This window comes from Ranitomeya variabilis, chromosome 2 (genome assembly GCF_051348905.1).
Source record: "Ranitomeya variabilis isolate aRanVar5 chromosome 2, aRanVar5.hap1, whole genome shotgun sequence".
NCBI lineage: Eukaryota > Metazoa > Chordata > Amphibia > Anura > Dendrobatidae > Ranitomeya > Ranitomeya variabilis.
The window spans coordinates 978,326,781-978,347,283 of NC_135233.1; the positions used below are offsets into that span (position 1 = coordinate 978,326,781).

Genomic DNA, 20,503 nt, shown 5'->3' on the forward strand with positions numbered 1-20,503 from the left:
GACAGCGGTATTCAACACGCACTGGCTGAAGGTGCATAAAAAAAACCCGTCCATTAGCGCCTGCAGCTTCAGGTCTCCTAAGGAGATTATTGAAGCAAGTAAAAAGTAAAAAAAAAGTTTTTAAACATATCAAAAAAATTAAAAGAAACATAAAAGTTCAAATCGGCCTCCTTTTGCCCCATTCAAAATAAAACAATATGAAAAACCACATATTCGGTATCGCTGCATTCAAAAATGTCTGATCTATCAAAATATAAAAAGAATTAATCAAATCAGGTAAACGGTGTAACAAGAAAGAAAGATTGAAATGCCAGAATTAAGTTTTTTTGGCCACCACAACATTGCAATAAAACGCAATAGCAGGCGATCAAAACATCATATCTACCTCAAAATGGTATCAATAAAAACATCATCTCGGTGCCCAAAAAATAAGCTCTCACCCAGTTTAGAAAAATGGAGACGCTACTGGGCTCAGAAAATATCGACTCTATTATTTTCCTTACAAACCTTGGATCTTTTTTCTCTACTTAGATAAAAAAAAAATAACCTATACATGTTTTGTATCTGCGTACTCGTACTGACGTGTAGAATCATAATGCCAGGTCAGTTTTAGTTTTTAGTGAAGATGGCATATATATATATATATATATATATATATATATATATATATATATATATTATATATAAAAACAATTGTGGAATTGCACTTCTTTTTGCAATTTTACCGCAGTTGGATTTTTTTTTACTGTTTTCCAGTACAATAAAGAGTAAAATCAATGGTGTTGTTCAAAAGTACAACCTGCCCTGCTAAAAACCAAGTCCTCATAAGGCTATATTGATGGAAAAATAAGAAAAGTTATGGCTCTGGGAAGAAAGGGAGCAAAAAACAAACACAAAAAATAAAGTATGTTTGAATAGGTTTGCCTTGCACTGGTCTATGTAGGGGTTTATCTGATGGAAGTGGTGGTAGGCTGTTACATAAGGATCCTGGTTATCGGTGTTAACCACAAACTTTAGACAAGGACGGCTCAGCAGCGAGTCCATCCTCCGGTGCTGCTGTCTTGCACTTGAAGACATGAGATAGGACTGTGGTGTTGCCAAGCAGTATGACGTTACTGCCGGGGAGAAAGGGATTCTCTGTCTCATTCCTTGTATCACATTATTCAGTAAGGAACTTCCGGCATGTAAGAGGAGACGTAAACTACTTCAGAAAACGCAGCTAAGAAATACATTAAGGGAAATGGTCAGGTACAGTAGACCACATCCTATTAACTACCTTGCATTCCTGGTCCAATGGCTAATGCATGGCCCAGGATGGAATAAGGACTGCAAGATGCAAAATGCAATTCTAAGTAACTACTATTCTCTTGTGTGGCTATTTAGGGGAGTTTCACAGAATTTTCAGGCTGACACTGTTTTGATTCTGTTCATAATGTGTTTTTATGCATTTGCAATTATAATATTGGATGTATTAGTGGGGTGAGGATTTTTTGGTGCTTTTCCACTGCAAAAATCTAACCAAAAACACAATAAAATCTGCGAGTCAAAACTGCAATAAAAAACGTGGGGAAAATCTCAACATTTGCTCTTTAGGTGCCTTTTCCCATTCAAACAATTGGGGAACTGTGGATTTTAGATCGGGATGCACGGCAAACACGCATCAACAAGCTCAGTGTGATCAGAGGGCACAGTTGTTAGATTTACACTGGTATAATCAAGTAATTACATTGCAACATCAATCAAACATGTCTTCTGATCTAGTGGTTACATTTATTACCAATGAGTAGAACTGGTTGTGTAGCTAGCAGAGATAGAAACGTTTCCCTTAATGCATTTAATTATTATTTATTATTATGCTTTGTTTATATAGCGCCATCAAATTCCGTAGCGCTTTTCATTCATAATCACTGTCCCCACTGGAGCTCACAATCTAGATTCCCTATCAGGATGTCTTTGGTGTGTGGGAGAAAAACAGAGATCCCAGAAGAAACCCACGCAAACACGGGGAGAACATACAAACTGCTTGCAGATGTTGTTATCAAGATGATGACCCCAATTCTTCAAAGTGAGGGGGATGGGATGGGGCTAAGCCTGCCCAATAAATTCTTCAAAAGTTATGCTTCTTCACTGGTGAAACTCACCTTAGAAAGGTATAGGAGTGATCATCTGAATATGGTAAAATCCTTAGACATTTATTTAAACTTGTATTAACCCCTTTCTGATCTCGGACGGGATAGTACGTCCGAGGTCAGAAGCCCCGCTTTGATGCGGGCTCCGGCGGTGAGCCCGCATCAAAGCCGGGACATGTCAGCTGTTTTGAACAGCTGACATGTGCCCGTAATAGGCGCAGGCAGAATCGCGATCTGCCCGCGCCTATTAACTAGTTAAATGCCGCTGTCAAATGCAGACAGCGGCAATTAACTACCGCTTCCGGCCGGGCGGCCGGAAATGATTGCATCGCCGACCCCCGTCACATGATCGGAGGTCGGTGGTTCTCCAGCATTGTAACCATAGAGGTCCTTGAGACCTCTATGGTTACTGATCGCCGGTAGCTGTGAGCGCCACCCTGTGGTCGGCGCTCATAGCACACCTGCATTTTTGCTACATAGCAGCGAACATCAGATCGCTGCTATGTAGCAGAGCCGATCGCGTTGTGCCTGCTTCTAGCCTCCCATGGAGGCTATTGAAGCATGGCAAAAGTAAAAAAAAAAAAAGTAAAAAAAAAGTGAAAAAAAAAAAAAAAATTATAAAAGTTTAAATCACCCCCCTTTCGCCCCAATCAAAATAAATCAATAATAAAAAAATCAAACCTACACATATTTGGTATCGCCGCGTTCAGAATTGCCCGATCTATCAATAAAAAAAAGCATTAACTTGATCGCTAAACGGCGTAGCAAGAAAAAAATTCGAAACGCCAGAATTACGTTTTTTTGGTCGCCGCAACATTGCATTAAAATGCAATAACGGGCGATCAAAAGAACGTATCTGCACCGAAATGGTATCATTAAAAACGCCAGCTCGGCACGCAAAAAATAAGCCCTCACCTGACCCCAGATCATGAAAAATGGAGATGCTACGAGTATCGGAAAATGGCGCAAATTTTATTTTATTTTTTTTTAGCAAAGTTTGGATTTTTTTTTCACCACTAAGATAAAAAATAACCTAGTCATGTTAGGTGTCTATGAACTCGTACTGACCCGGAGAATCATAATGGCAGGACAGTTTTAGCATTTAGTGAACCTAGCAAAAAAGCCAAACAAAAAACAAGTGTGAGACTGCACTTTTTTGCAATTTCACCGCACTTGGAATTTTTTTCCCATTTTCTAGTACACGACATGGTAAAACCAATGATGTCGTTCAAAAGTACAACTCGTCTCGCAAAAAATAAGCCCTCACATGGCCAAATTGATGGAAAAATAAAAAAGTTATGGCTCTGGGAAGGAGGGGAGTGAAAAATTAACACGGAAAAATGGAAAATCCCAAGGTCATGAAGGGGTTAAAATACATAGGTCATGAGACAAAGCACCATAAAAAAATGGTTGGGGGGTTTACACTATTAGGCGCTCCAGGCTGATGTGACCCTTAGTCATAGTGCAATATCGACCTGAAACACGTAATAGTGTAAACCATCCCTTTTTATGGTGCTTTGTCTCATGACCCATGTATTTTTAATTCAAGTTTAAAAAAGTCTATAGATTTTACCAGGTATGGATGCTCGCTCCTATAGCGTTTCTGATTCAAGACAGGACTGAAGCTTGCCATACATGCCGGTTATACAGGGTGACCTGACAATTTTCCATTGCTTACATCAGAAAGGTACTCCAGACCCTGACTGGAGAATCATCTCTGACCTAGGGCACGCCCATAATTAGTTGCTCCAAACTAGTTACAGTTATATGAAAAAGTTTGGGCACCCCTATTAATCTTAAGCTTAATGTTTTATAAAAATTGTTTTTTTTGCAACAGCTATTTCAGTTTCATATATCTAATAACTGTTGGACACAGTAATGTTTCTGCCTTGAAATGAGGTTTATTGTACTAACAGTGCAATCTGCTTTCAAACTAAATTTGACAGGTGCATAAGTATGGGCACCCTTATCATTTTCTTGTTTTAAATACTCCTACCTACTTTAGAGAGTCTGCAGTCATATAAGGCCGGAGAGACCCTTTAATGAATCAGGCTTGGCGTGTTTTGTAAAGTTAGCCTTTGCTACATGTGTGCACACAGCTTGTGTCTGAGGGGGTCAGAAGTCTAGCACCTCACTAAGGTCTAGGGGACTTGCTGTTTCCATAAAGTTTAGTAGAGAAGGTCTGAACATAAGAGATCAGGTTGTGATCGGGAGTCAGGTGAGATGGGGGCCATGCGGCTCACCATTTGCTTCCTTGCTATATTATGACTTGGACTTTTCATTCCTTAGCATGTCGTGTCCCTTTAGTAGATCATCTTTATTGAAGGTATGGTTCAGACTTGTGTTACAGCCATAAGGAAAAATAGTCAAACTGTAACATATAATCTCTGAGAATTTGTGTTCAGTACATTGTTTGTACAGTACATGAGTCGCCCTCCATTTCTGTGAAGATATTCAATCTATAGTGTAATGCTGCATGTGAACCAGATCACATTACTTGTCAGCTCTCTCCTGTTCCCAAAGAGGGAAAGTAGGCCAGTCTAGTTTCATTATGTTATCTCAGAATCGTTACAGACAGGCTTAGATCAAAGTGGAAAATTGTGCATCAAAGTGACAAGTGTAAAATCCGAAAATGGGATGAAATCATAGGTTTTTGTTTTCTATTTCAGCCTGTGCCCTCTGTACTTTTACACTTTTAAGACAAACAACTCCTAAATGGAAAAGCCAGTAAAGTAAAAGCCAGTAATGGAAAAGCCAGTAAAGTCTTTGCAACCAATCATTCAGTACCTCTCTCTGTCTACAACTCTGGTGTGCTTTACTTTACATAGATAGATCACTTGGGGCTATTAGGGATTAAAGAGCGGGAATTTTATTGTTATTCCCATATTTTATTAATATCCTGACAGGCCAGCACACAGAACCTGTCTAAACTCCCAACAGCTCTCATCATCACTATTTGGCAGCGTCAGTATGTTGATTGGGTGTCTGTCACTATATAAAACTGTATCACTGTAATTGCACCTACCTGAAGAATAAAGTCATCTAGTCACTTATACTGCACGAGAAACTGCGTAAAAAAAAAAATAAAACCAATTCTTGACCTGATGTTGATTTGTTTCTTCTGCCTCCCAAAGTTTGCAGTAAGGCTTGGCACACATTTTTCCTGCACTAATTTGAGCACTTTCACTGGAACCTCTTTGCAAATCTCTGAAATTCATGATTCTGACGGAATCTTTGGCAGAATATTCCCTAAAATGATGCAGATGGAGACACTTTGAATGTCATCTGGTCTATGATCTGGCGGTGTCCATCTTTTTAGGTGAGGTCAGCCACAGTTGGGTGCACCTCTGAAAAGCCGGACACTGCTAAACAGAGGCCAAATGGAGATCATAGAAACTCTGTGTTAGAATCTGTTTTGTTTTTGACCATCCGCCATCTTGTTGTGGTTTTTTGGCTGCTGGTCTTTTTCCCCTGGTGCTGAGTTGCCTTAGGTCAGGTGATTGTATCACCCTTTATTACCCAGCACCTGCCTCCCATTCCCATTGCTGGACAACAGTGTTAATCCGCTAGCGCTCTGGCTAGGTGCTTTGATAGCTTTCTGTGTTTGATATTGTGCAGTTCTGTGATCTCTGCTTCTGCTATCTTTAGTTTCTGTTTTCAGTTGGTTTCTGCAGCCGTCTCTGTGTTTTCTATTAGGAGGTGACCTGTTTTTATACCAAGTCCTTAGATTTTTCAGGGACCTCCTTCCCCCTATCTATAGGTCTTCACTAAGATTAACCTAGGATCGTCGGTGGGTCTATTCACAAGGAATGGGTCATCATAGGGTATCAGCCTAGTCTCAGTGCAGGGTCAGTTTTCCCCCTTCTATCCTAGTTCTGTGTTGCAGTTCTGTAACACTCTGCTTGCCTCATTAGTGAATGGATCTGTCAGGGTTTTCAATTAAATCACGTGTTTCAGATATTTAGATAGTAACTCCGATGTAAGTGCTCAGCATAGAGCACAGTATAAATGTAAACCAATCCAAAATGCCACCAATAAAAGGTTCAACTCAGCCCACAAAAAACAAGTCCCCACTCTGGTCCATCATCTGTTAACAGAAATATAGGGGGTGTCCAAGTTACTGGTAGTACAAAGGCTCTGGAAAAGCAAAATGGCTTCCACCATAAGAAATCTAGCGAGATCTGTCCTCCTAAATCCTCTGAGCTCCACGATGTGCCTAAACTGCACACTATTCCACTGTTTAGGCACATCAGGAGCTCTGCAAATGGAGTCTGCAAAGTATTCTAGAAAAATCTTTGCTGTAAGGCTGCGTGTCCACGTTCAGGATGGCCGGCGGTGTCGCCGCAGCGGCGAAGCCGCTCGGCGCTAAGCCCCGCCCCCTTCTGGGACACGATGATGCCGGATGTGTTAACTGTACACATCCGGGATCATCGCCCCCCTCCCATAGGGCCCTGTGTTATGCCTTGCGGGGACGCTGCGTCCCCGCAAGGTGTACGGACATGCTGCGATCTGAAAAGACGCGCAGCATGTCCGGAGTCGCAGGCCCGCCGCGTGCGGGTTTCCACACATAGTGGACACGGGATTTCAAAAAATCCCCTCTACTATGCTGGAACATCTGGACGCTGCGTGTTTGACGCTGCAGCGTCAAACACGCAGCGTTTACCGACCGTGGACACATACCCTGAAAGTCAAATAACGCTCCTTCCCTACCAATCCCTGCCGTGTGGGCAAACAGTACTGTACAACCTTTTATGGGATATTTCCATGTTCAGGAGAAATTGTGTAACACATTATGGGGTCTTTTTGCCCATTTCCCTTATGAAAATAAAACATTTGGGGCTAAAACAGTATTTTAGTAATGAAAATGTAATTATTAGTTCTTCACCACAGAATGGTCTAAAATTCTGTGACACACCTGTGGTGTCATTATCCTCTCTGCACCACTAGATGTATTCACTGAGGGGTGCAGCTTGTAAAATGTGGTCAATTATAGAGGGTTCTGCTGTCCTGGCACCTTAGGAGCTCTGCCAATGGGACATAACCCATTCCAGCAAAATCTGCATTTCAATACTTCGCTCCTTCCTTTCTGAGCTTTGCACTGTGCCTGAAAAGTAGTTTCCGACCACATATAGGAAATTGTTGAACTTGGGAAAAATTGCATAACAAACAAATTAAGTGATCCTTTTCCTACTAAAAGCCCTTTTGAAAATTAAAAACTTGGGGCTAAAACAACATTGTAGTGGAAAAAAAAAATGTCATTTCTGCAGTGCAATTTTACACAATTCTGTGAAACATCTGTGAGTTTAAAATGCTCACTACTCCCCTAGATAAAGTCCTCAAGAGGCATACTTTCCAAAATGGAGTCACATGTGGGTGGTTTCTGGTGTTTTGGCTCCATAGCGGCTCTTCATAAGTGACATCCTGCCTGCAGTCTATTCCTGCCACATCTGTAGGGGACATTATACAGTTTGGAGGTTATTGCAGCCCCGTGGCTCAGCGGATAGCACTGCAGCCTTGCAGCGCTGGGGTCCTGGGTTCAAATCCAACCAAGGACATCTGCAAGAAGTTTGTATTTTCTCCCCGTGTTTGCAAGGGTTTCTTCCGGGTACTCCGGTTTCCTCCCACATTCCAAAGACATACTGATAAGGATTCTAGATTGTGAGCCCCATAGGGGACAGCGATGACAATGTGTGCAAACTGTAAAGCTCTGTGGAATATGTTAGCGCTATATAAAAATAAAGATTATTATTATTACTATTGCGGGGCAGTTATACAGTTTGGGGGCTAATGTGAGGGCCATTATACAGTGTGGAAGCTAATGCAGGTGCCATTATACAGTGTGAGAGCTAGTGTGGGAACTACTGTGGAGGCCATCATACAGTGTGAGGGTCATTATACAATGTGGGTTCTACTGTTGGGGCCATTATACATTGTGAGATTCTGTAGGTGTCATCATTCTGTGTTTTGGGGGAGCAGTGAGAACATCATACTATGTATAGAGGAGCTGTGGGGGGTATGATAGTGCCCATAGGGGAACTGTGGGCCCACCATACTGTGTATAGGAGAGCAGTGTGGACATCATATTCTGTATAAAGGAGCTGATGGCCCACCATTTTGTGTACAAAATGTTTTCTAGGGCCAAATTTTACCATCTAGAAGTTGCCATGTTGGTCTGGGCCAAATGGAAAAGACATGAAAAATGAACAACTCCATCAGAAAAAACGTCCTCTTTAAGTCATTATATATACCTGCACAATAATCACCTGTATGTTCTGCAGAAATAGTATCTTTTACTATATTTTACCATATGGTGGTAATATCAGTGTGCCACCATAGTTGTAACAGATTTACTGGTTAGGGGCCCACTCAGATGCTTCATGCCCCCTGAGCTGAACCCCAAGCTACGCTTCTGGTAGTCAATACATCCTTTGAGGAATTGTTAGAATGGTGGATAAAGCAACCTACCATATATACTCGAGTATAAGCTGACCCGAGTATAAGCCGAGGCACCTAATTTTGCACCGGAAAACTGGGTAAGCTTATTGACTCAAGTATAAGCTGGGTATGCATTGTCCCCTCATCCCTGTCCTGCTCTGTGTGGCTCCCCCGTCCCCTCATTGCATGCGTGGCTCCCCCGTTCCCCTCAGTGTATGCATGGCTCCCTGTCCTCCCCGTCATATGCGTGGCTCCCCCATCCTCCCCGTCATATGCGTGGCTCCCCCGTCCTCCTCCATCATATGCATGGCTCTCCTGTCCTTCCCTGTCATATGCGTGGCTCCCCCGTCTTATGCATGGCTCTCCCAGTCAACTCGTTGTATGCGTGGCTCCCCCAACATATGCATGGCTCCCCCGTCCTCCCCCATTATACTCACCCTCCTCGCTCCGTCGCTGAACGTCCCTGCATCTCCGTTGTCCAGGCGCAGCAGCTGTTCCTGTGTTGAGCAGTCACGTGGTACCACTCATTAAGGCAATGAATATGCGCTCCACGCCTATGGAAGTGGAGATGCGTTCATATTCATTACATTAATGAGTGGTAACACGTGATCGCTCAACACAGGAAGAAGCTGCTGCACCTGGACAGTGGAGATGCAGGGACGTTCAGCAACGGAGCGATGAGTGTGAGTATGATGTCACAGTCGCCAGCTCCTGCCGCTGCTCCGCCGCTCCCCTCCCCCTCCCCTGCTGATTTTCTGGGACAATGACTCGTGTATAAGCCAATGGGGCATTTTCAGCACAAAAAAATGTGCTGAAAATCTCGGCTTATACACGAGTATATACTGTATCTGAGTTATGAGAATTGTCATTGATAAATGTAGCATGACAAAGATTATAATGATAGTATTATCATTATTATTATTATTCAATGGTAATATTTAAAATATGTCTAGATAATTTAGTTTGTCAAAATGAAGATTTAAAAAAAAAAAATTAAAACAAGCGTTTTGTAATGAAGAGGTGCATAGATCATTTAGTGCATTGACACATATTGGATGTCTGTTGTGTATCTATTGTCATTGTGACGTTATGCAGAAAGAAACTCCATAAATCTGTGTGTAAGAAACAGACATATAGTGCCAAGGCAACGGGTAACCAGCCCAGAGATTTTCTTTACTGCTTTGGGAATGTGTGGAATGCAGCCTCCCTGTGAGCTGTAACTTACACAGAAATAACGTCTTCAATTCCTGAAATACATTGTCAATCTATCATATTTTTTGGAGTACAGGGCGCACCTAATGCTACACTTACACATCTGTGTGAGATGTGCATGTGCTGCCCCATTTTTTATCAGACGGCACATCGACCTATAGAGTTTCACTGACCTATTCACACATCTGTAAAAATAACGGATTCCAGTGTGAAATCGGGGAGACTCCGAGCAGGTCCTATTGTGTTGGAATAATGCTGATTATTGTATATATTGCAACAACTACTGTTTACTACTGTTTAATAGCAAATTAATTTCTGTCTCTGGCAATAGTGTTATATCACCAGAAAAGCATTGTAAAAAAAACAGGAAGTTCCTGTTCACGGTGTGTAGCTGGAGAACATTTTTACTTTCACTTTGCAAGCTGACAGACAAGATGCTAAGATCCTAAGATATAAGAAATATCAGTTGTAAGCTGTGTTATCTTTGTTCCTGAATACTTATATATTCACTGTTGAACGGCAGGACAGTACAGAGATTGCCAACAGGTTATGGGCCCAGAGACCCAGGGACACAGACACCCAAAGTCCCAGAGAACAGCCCAGGCGAGAGAGAACAACAGTGTACTAAGAAGAAGAAGCAAAGATGGCTGCCAGCAGCAACTCTATGAAGTTCACAGTGCCAAATCTGACTAACCAAAACTACTAATCCTAGAAATTCAATGTGAAACTGTAAAAGAAATATGAGAACATCTGCAGAGTGCAAGAAAGGATAAATATCAACAATAAGCTCTATTTAATGAGAAGGCTGTATCAGTTTAAGCTAAATAAGGACCAAGTTAGGCAGGATTACATAAGAAATACTCTAGAAATTGTGGAGCGCCTGCAGGGCATTGGGGAAGAGCTAATGGAGTTCCATGTTGCTGCACTACTACTAAGAGGTCTACCAGAAAGCTATGACACACTTGTAACTGCACTAGATGCACGCCCAGATTATGAGCTTACATAGGAGTATGTCAGAGAAAAGCTTGTAGATGAGTATAAAAGAGAGACAGAATGTATAAGCAGCAGTGAGGTATCCAAAGCAGATTCCACTTTAAAAACTAAAGATCTACCCAAAAATAAAAGTAATTTGAAGGAAACACGAGATAGTTTTGTCTGCAAGATATCAGGTTTACTAAAGGCTGACTGCAGAGTCTGAAAAGCTAGAATGAATCAGATGAAAAAGCAAAATAATCATCAAAGGGTGAAAAGTCCCATTACTGAAGAAGATGACACTTCAAGTACTGTAGCTGTGTTTACTGCCAACGCAAGTACATCAAAGCATGCATTGTGTATAGACTCTGGAGAAACTTTCATATGGCTAATGACAGAAGCTTCTTATCTAACCTTGACCAAAGTAAGTCAGAGAAAGTGATCTTGCCTAATGGTCAGTATATGAATTCAGAAGGAAAAATCAAAGATTAATTGTACCAGCTAAAATGCAAGGAAAGTGTATACACTGTGTGAGGCAGTGACTCGTGTCACAGGTAGGGGTCGCTGTGTGTTCTCCCCAGGTTGTGCATGAAGACAAATGAAGTCCATAGGTGTGCATGGCAGTCACGGATTTCCGGTCCGGGTTTTCCATATGCCTGAAAGCCACAAGTTTGTTTGTTAAAAACCCTGCAGTAAGGGTTATGGCTAGTGTCAGGTGCAACGTCAGTGTCAGTCTGGTGTGAGCTGTTGTACAGAGCAGAGGGCTGCAGAGTGCTGGCTGTGTGTGTGAAGCAGCACAGGTCAGCAAAGCCAGCAGCTGAATAGCCTGGCACCCGCAGCTGAATAGCCTGGCACCCGCAGCGTACACAGCGATGCAAGTTGTCCATGGTAACTGGTCTCGGATGTGGACAGTCCTGTGTCCGAAAGAGTCAGATGTGGACAGTCCTGTGCCCCGCGGTGGATTTCCTGTGCCCGAAAGAGTTGGATGTGGACAATCCTGTGCCCAGAGGTGTACCGGAGGTAGATGTCCTGTGCCCGAAAGAGGACTGGCAAGTGTAACAATTGCAAACAGGTGGATATGGTGCCAGCTGCTATCTGGAGGATATCCTGGGCTGCGTGAGTAAAGAGTCTGTGATAAAGCGGTGCAGGACACCCACGGGAACTAGTCAGAGGAGGACTGGCGTTTGTAGTGTCTGCAACGTGTGAAGCTGTGTTTGGAGACTGTAATATGGCGTGCGGTCGTCCCACGGATACCGGACAAGGAGAGGTCCGGCGCGTTTAGGGACTGCAATCTAAAAGCCATATGATGTGTAGTGCTATGAAACGGGCACTGAGACGAGATGCAACTGTGTGTATTGAACTTTGATGACGTGTACTATAAAATGCTATGCACCTTTATGTGTGAAGTAACACACTAAAGAGACTTTTGTGTTTGAACTTTGTGGGTCACTGCCTCTTCACTACGTACGGTTCTATCCAGGGCTGGCGTCAGCACCCGGCGTACCCGGGCAAGTGCCGGGGCCCTGGCGAGATGGGGGGCCATAACGATAAGACACTGATGCTGACACTGATGCGCATCATGCGCTCCTGGGGGGCCCCCGAAGCCGGACTACATCCCTCCCTGTGCTAGTGTGCTGTGTGACTGTCACTACACAGTCAACTCCCAGCCAGGACTCGGAGGCGGAGCTGGAGCTGACATCCCCGGCAGCAGGAGGCGCAGCACACAGAGCTCTCTGGGACTCACCATGGGGATACGAAGAGTCACTTCCGGGCCGGCGGTGGTCACTTCCGGGTGAGAGTGAGGACGAGCTCATCATCCTAAGAGCTCACACACAGATCGTCACGACACGGTCCAGGTCCATTGTCCAGATCCAGCGCGGCAGCGAGCAGCAGAAAGACGAGCAGCAGTGAGTGCACATGCACCCTGTGTCCACAACGGTCTTGGGTGATGGCGTGAGTCGTGAGTGACATGAAAGTGAAGCAGTGAGTCTTCCTTCCTGGTCCCAAAGCATTGCAGGGGGATGCATCCTGCCTGGGACTTGTAGTCCGACACTACACAGACATACAGTATGGCATCTGAGTGATGCTGGGACTTGTAGACTATATACTACATGGCTGCCTGTGCTATATACTACGTGGGCTGCCTGTGCTATATACTACGTGGGCTGCCTGTGCTATATACTACGTGGGCTGCCTGTGTTACTATGTGGGCTGTGCTATATACTATGTGGGCTGTGTTATATACTACGTGGCTGTGCTATATACTACATGCTGTGTTATATACTAGTGGCTGTGTTATATATTACGTGGTTGTGCTATATACTACGTTGCTGTGTTACATACTACGTGGCTGTGCTATATACTACGTGGTCTGTGTTATATGCTACGTGGCTGTGTTATATGCTACATGGTTGTGTTATACGCTACGTGGGCTGTGTTATATACTATGTGCGCTGTGTTATATGCTACGCGGCTGTGCTATATTTCTCTGCTGTATCTGTGCATCATGAATCATGGTATGTGTTAAAGGGGGGGCCCACTGAGACTCTTTCGCCCGGGGCCCTCAAAAACCTGGAGCCAGCCCTGGTTCTACCGCAGCATTACAACTGCTAAACATGAAAAACAAAAGAATTGTATCCTTGTATGGCACAGGCATCTTGCACATAGAGACCCAGAAGCAACAAGAAAGTTAGTTAAAAAACAACTTGCTAATGGTATTACAATCGATCTGTGTAATCAGAGAATGAAATGTACTAGCTGTCTTAACCCCTTCACGACCAGAGGCATTTCCGTTTTTGTTTTTTACTCCCCTTATTCCAAGAGCCACAACTTTTTTATTTTTAGGTCAATATGGCCATGTGAAGGCTTGTTTTTTGCGATAAAGTTGTACTTTTGAATGACACCATTGGTTTTAACATATCGTGTACTTGAAAACGGGAAAGAAATTCCAAGTGCGGTAAGATTGCACAAAAAGTGCACTTCCACAGTTGTCTTTTTTTTTTTTACCATGTTCACCAAGTGCTAAAACTGACATGTCATTATGATTCTCCAAGTCATTACGATTTCATAGACACCAAACATGTCTAGGTTCTTTTTTAAGTGGTGAAAAAAAAAAATCCAAAGTTCGGTAAAAAAAGGCGCAATTTTCTGAGACCTGTAGCGTCTTCATTTATCATGATCTGGGGCTGGGTTGTGGCTTATTTTTTGCACACTGAGCTGACATTTTTCTTGATACCATTTTATTGTAGATAGAATCTTTTGATCGCCTGTTATTGCATTTTATTGCAATGTAGCGGCGACCAAAAAAACGTAATTCTGACGTTTTGAATTGCTTTCTTGTTACACTGTTTAGCGATCGCGTTAATTCTTTTTTTACTTTTTTTATATTGATAGATTGGGCGATTCTGAAGGCGGTGATATATGTATGTGTATATTTGTTGTTTTTTTTTTTATTGTTTTATTTTGAATGGTGTGAAAGGGGGGTGATCTGAACTTTGATATTTTTTATTTGTTTATATTTTTAAAAACTTTTTTTTTTTTTTTTTTTACTTTTTGCATGCTTCAATAGTTTCTGTGGGAGACTAGAAGCTGCAGTACTTCGATTGCCGCTGCTACACACAGGCGATGATCAGATCACCTGTGTGTAGCAGAAATGCTCACTTGCTATGAACGCAGACCACAGGGTGGCGCTGATAGCAATTCAGCAATGACAACCATAGAGGTGCGCTTCAGACAGGGTCACCAATGGGCTGGATTAGTGACGTGCTTCCAGTAAGCGCGAAGTTAAATGCCGCTGTCAGAAATTGATAGCGGCATTTAACTAGTTAACAGCTGCGGGTAGATCGCGATTCCACCCACGCTGTTCAGGGCAAATATCTTCTGTATATATCAGCTGTCATGTGCCCAGAAAGGTTCATCAAACAGGGTGAGTCAATATCGGTGTACTATTACGCCCGATGTCGCAAAGTGGTTAAAGGGAAAATGGAAGAAAAATCCTTTCCTAAGAATAGTGCTACAAAATAATAACAGCTTCGGGACTTAATACATGTAGATGTTTGTGGTCCAAAGAGTACTCAAACTCTGGAAAGAAGAGATATTTTCTCAAATTTGTTGATGATTATTCAAGATGTAGTTCCAGAGAAACTTGAAATATATCTCGCTGAAGTACAGTATATAGCAAATTTGGGAGAATGCCAAAAATTCTGCATACAGATAATGGAACTGAATATAAAATGGTATTGTGTTTCAGATCACTATACCATGTAACCCTGAACAAAATGGTGTAACAGTAAGAAGGAACCAGACACTTTGTGAAAGTGGAAGAAGTATGCTATTTGATGCAGATTTGTCAACAACATATTGAGGCAAAGCAATCATGACAGCTTGCTACCTTCAAACAGACTAGCTGTAAATCTATTGAAAAAACTCTATTTGGGCAATAGAACAGCAAGAAGCCTGAACTACAACACATATGAATATTGAAAAGTAAAGTATTTATACATATTCCCAAAGAAAAATGTACCAAGTAGGAATCTCATGCAAAAGAAGATCCTGGTGGGCTACATTGAAATCCAGAAAGGATATAGAATCCTACACGCAGAAACGAACAAGGTCACAATAAGCAAAGATGTAATGATTGATGTGAACTTTGTGTTGCTCATGTTTCATGACATCACACCAATAGCCAGCTGAAGCAACAACAATCTCAGTCAAAATGTCAAAATAACAAGGAAAAGGATGTAGATGTTTGGTTAGGCTCTTCAGCCACTGAATAAGCAACAGAAATATAAGGTGATCCTGAAGTCAGGAGATTGTCGAGATCAAACAAGGGTATACCAGCTAAGCGTCTATCCTACTTTTTGAAAACACTACCTGAGTCAGAGTCACAGTCACGGTATGAAGTGCAACAACTACCTGTCCATGAAAAACTGAAATAGATTAATGTTGCTAGTGAAGAAATGAAGTCCCTTCATCAACTTCAAACTTGGAAACTTAGCAAACTACCACAAGGCAAGAAAGCGATGAAATGTAAATGGGGTTTTAAGACCAAACATGACTCAGAAGGCAATGCTCACAGATTTAAAACAAAATTAGTTGCAAAAGGATATTCTCAGAAATGTGGTGAAGATTATGATGCCACATTTTCTCCAGTTATTAAGCAGACCACATTCAGGACTCTAAAGCCATCCACAACCTGTCTCCTCCATACATCTGTGACATCGTCTCCCGGTACTTACCTACACGCAACCTCCGATCCTCACAAGATCTCCTTCTCTACTCCCCTCTTATCTCCTCTTCCCACCATCGTATACAAGATTTCTCTCGCGTATCACCCCTACTCTGGAACCCTCTACCACAACACATCAGACTCTCGCCTACCATCGAAATCTTCAAAAAGAACCTACTGTATTCTCACCCATCCCTTGTAGATTGTGAGCTTTCGCGGGCAGGGTCCTCACTCCTCCTGTACCAGTTATGACTTGTATTGTTTAAGATTATTGTACTTGTTTTTATTATGTATACCCCTCCTCACATGTAAAGCGCCATGGAATAAATGGCGCTATAACAATAAATAATAATAATAATAATAATAATAATGGGTATAGCTGTTGTACAAAAGATGTTTGTCAGACACTGGACATGAAAACTGCCTTTTCAAATGGTGCCATTGAATAGGACTTGTACATGACTCAACCTGAGGGTTATATCAAACAGCGTGAAGAGAATCTCGTTTGCACACAAAAAAATATCTCTATGGTCTTAAGCAATCGGCAAGAGCATGGAGCACCAACATGAACAACGTCTTATTGGAAAAAGGATTTAAAAGAGGTTAAGCAGATTTGTATTTACACACAGAATGTACAGACGGAAAGTGGATGTATCGTCTCTTATTTGTAGACAATGTGATTATGATTCACCAAGATGAAACAAAAATTTTAAAAAATGACTTAAATTCTGAATCAGCATTTTGAAACTACTAGGGCACGTTTATAAGATTATCTGGGTACAGGACCATTTTTTTTTAAACATCCAATAGTGGAACTTGTTTTTATTCCAAGATCTGTTGATTAAAATATACTTTTGTTCATGGTACAATCCTTTTAAGTGATCGTAAATCGACAAGCGGCTATTTGTTCAAGCTTGGATGAAGTTCATTTTCCTGGTCTAGCAGAAAACAGGTGTCTGTAGCCTTGTCATCTACAGAAGCAGAGTAGGGGAATGCAGGCCATGTAAGTCAAGAGGTCATTTGGTTACACCAATTGTTAGGTGATCTTAGTAAGCCATCAACTCAACCAACAGTGATTTATGAAGGCAACCGAGGATGGATTAAACTTGCATGCAGTAAGAAGATCAATGTGAGAACCAAACACATCTATGTTAAACATCACCTGCGTGATTTGATAGAATGTGGCATAATTAAGTTTGTTTATTGAGAGACTGACTAGATGCTAGTTGATATTATGACAAAGCAGCTTCCAAGAGCCAAATTTGAAAAATTCAGAACCACTATGGGACTAACTAAGAGAATAAGCAGTTGTTGAATGGGGGTGTTGGAATAATGTTTAATATTGTATATATTGCAACAACTACTATTTACTACGCTTTAACCCCTTAGTGACACAGACAATTTTAACCCCTTCATGCCGCAGCCCTTTTTCGTTGTATGTGGGTATTATACTCTGTGTATATGGGTGGTGGGCATTTTCAGGAGCCTCAATCTCTATAATGGGCAGCATGGTGGCTCAGTGGCTATCATTGCAGCGTTTGGGTGCTGGGATCAATCCCATCAAGGACAACCTCTGCAAGGAGTTTGCATGTTCTTCCTGTGTTTAGATGGGTTTCCTCCAGGTTCTCCGGTTTCCTCCAGGTTCTCCGGTTTCCTCACACATACCAAAGACATACTGATAGGGAATTTATATTGTGAGCTCCAATGAGGACAGTGATGATAATGTCTGTAAAGTGCTGTGGAATAAGAAAGCACTGTATAAGCAAAGCATAATAAATAAATAATATTAATAATAAATAATGGCTATGAAAGGGGTTTTGTAAGTGAGAACCTATTTATAGAAGTTGGGGGATATGACCCATGCTAATCCTGCAAATATTTTTTTTCTTCTAGAGAGGGGGAGGGAGTTGGCCTTCCTCAGGCAACCAGGATTTTTATTGTACGTAAAAACATAGACTTCTGCTTTTCATTGTTTTGGATCAGAATTTCATTACTGTTGGGTCAGTTTTTCTAGTCCGAGTTAAAAAATTAATTAAATAAATTACAAAGCTTCTCCTGTAAATTGCCGTGTAAGGCTATGTGCACACGATGCGTTTTTGATGCGTTTTTTTTACGTGTGTAAATGGTCCAAAAACGCAATGGAATACTTGTGCAAGGTAATGCAATGACAATCATGAAGTGTTGTGCACGTGATCAGTAAATTTCTGTCTGTATTTGCAGCGTTTTATTTTCTTCACTCCGGTGAACTCTCCAGGCGGCTCAGTGATACACTGCGGGAGCGATCACCTCCTTTCTGTGTATTGCCAGTGGCCGGGTAGAGCAGTCACATCTCCAATGTGACTGTTCTACATGTGAGATCTCCATGGGACACTCGGTATTAAGTGGACTATGTCAGACAGAATAGTATTATATGTTGGTTTATTATTTTTTATTGTTTGCAGAAGACGAGGGCATCGAGGATTAGACATTCAGTAAGTATAGTAAACTTAGATTCAATAAAGGAGTCTGTGTGATTATTTCAAATAATGAACTTTATTCTGGGTGTCTGTTTTTTTATACAATATCACTATGGGGTTAGTAATGGATAGGTGTCTTATAGACGCATCTCCATTACTAACCTGTGGGCTTGATGTCACCTGACAATACAAAGGTGACATCAACCCCACAAATATGAACCCCACTTGCCGCCGCTACAGGGCAAGTGGCAAGGGCGAGGCTAAAGATGTGCCATATCTGGGGCGGCTGAGAGCTGATGTTTTTAGCCTGGAAGGGGTCAATATCCATGGCCCCTTCCCAGGCTATTAATATCAGCCTGCAGCTGTCTGCCTAACCTTTGCTGGTTCGATTTTATAGGGGTTCCATGTCAATTTTTCCCCCTGTAAACTAGCCAGTAAAGGCTAAGCAAACAGCTGTGAACTGATATTAATAACCTGGTTATGGCTATTGGCTCCTTCCCAGAATATTAACATCAGCCCTCAACTTTCCCTCTGATGGTTATGAAAACTATGCCGGAGCCCACACAATTTTTTCATTTTACATATTTTGAAAAATAAACAGATATTGCATTTCACGCAGATTTCTGACAGTTGCTGTTTTGTTACAGCATATGTTTCCTAATTATGTTAATGCTCCTACATAGGCTGGTGACTGTGTGTGTGTGTCTTTATTTAACATTAATGAGGGTATCTGGCTGAAGAGGTTGAACAAGGAAGTGACATCATAATTCTCTTTTTTTTTAATCATATATGTTTATTTAGCTCTATGGATTTACAAAAACGCTAGCAAAAACACATTCAAAATGTGCATATTTTCAGCTGCGTTTTTCTGCCAAGAGATGCAGAAACCTTGCAGAAATTTCTGCAAGCAAGTGCGCAATGTTCGAACATAGCCTCACTCACAGACAGCACAAGTACTGTATACTGATTACTGATGCCATCATTTTGCTCTTTGTGATTTTCACAGACCCATAGACTCATACAGGTCATTTTGATCAGTAACTCGGATCTAAAACAGAAATGTCTTTGTGACTTTTTGCGAACCACTCAGTGTGCATACAAACATGGACATGCAAACAGCTCCAAAAACCATAATGGGTACATTCTCTATTTGTGAAAAACACAGAACATGTAAGTGACAAACGAATGAGACCTAAAAGAAAATTGCTCAGTATTTTATGCAGATTTAAATAGTGAAATTTTGATAAATGCAGAATTTCTATTTAAATACCTGATCAGAGAAGGAACAGGTATCAGATCACAACTCAAAATGTGCAATATGTACAGTGATGAAATCCACGGTGGCTCAGTGGATAGCACTGCCGCCTTGCGGTGCTGGAGTCCTGGGTTCAAATCCCACCAAGGACAACATCTGCAAGGAGTTTGTATGTTCTCCCAGTGTTTGCGTGGGTTTCTTCTGCTTTCTCCGGTTTCCTCCCACATTCCAAAGACATACTGATAGGGAATTTAGATTGTGAGCCCCATCGGGAACAGTGATGATAATGTCTGTAAAGCGCTGCATAATATGTTAGCGCTATATAAAAATAAAGATTATTATTATAACCACACTAATACAGAAAATATTGATACGGTATGTTCTATGTTAGGTTCTATTTTCTTAAATTCATTTTCTCATTCAGTTGCTTTTGTTTTGCCTTTTATAGAGTTTCACAGTGGGAGGAAAGAAAACTGTAGCAACTTGTGTCATAAATTACTGCCTGACAATAGATGCCCAGACTGAGTTTACAGCTGATGCAAGGGGGCGGCCTCCTCCCCAGAACAGAGGAAGAACAGAGGAAAGGTGGGGACTCTTCCTTTTCCAGCTCAGTTGGTATAAGAGGAGAATGAGGCAAGAGAATCTGCAAACATCCCGCTGGAGAACCCACCGCTAGGAACAACAGGTGAGTGGACACATCATTACTCACGTTTTCAACATTTAACACAGTTAAAAAAAAACCCCCATTTTATACTATGCTGCATTTTTTCATCACTTACTCCATGAGATGAGATATGTTTATAGCAATCTTCATATG

General features: G+C 41.7%; 1 protein-coding gene across 3 annotated transcripts in view; it reads left to right on the forward strand.

The window, feature by feature from the left end:
- The window catches only part of FAM124B (family with sequence similarity 124 member B), a 59,364-nt gene that overhangs the window by 957 nt on the left and 37,904 nt on the right, over positions 1-20,503 (forward strand). For 2 of the 3 annotated variants that reach the window (XM_077290864.1, XM_077290862.1), the window contains exon 2: positions 20,135-20,371. The gene's annotated coding sequence lies outside the window, so the exon portion shown is untranslated. Of the gene's footprint in view, positions 1-1,174; positions 1,249-20,134; positions 20,372-20,503 lie in introns of those variants that run through there. The other variant, XM_077290863.1, reaches the window with a different exon arrangement.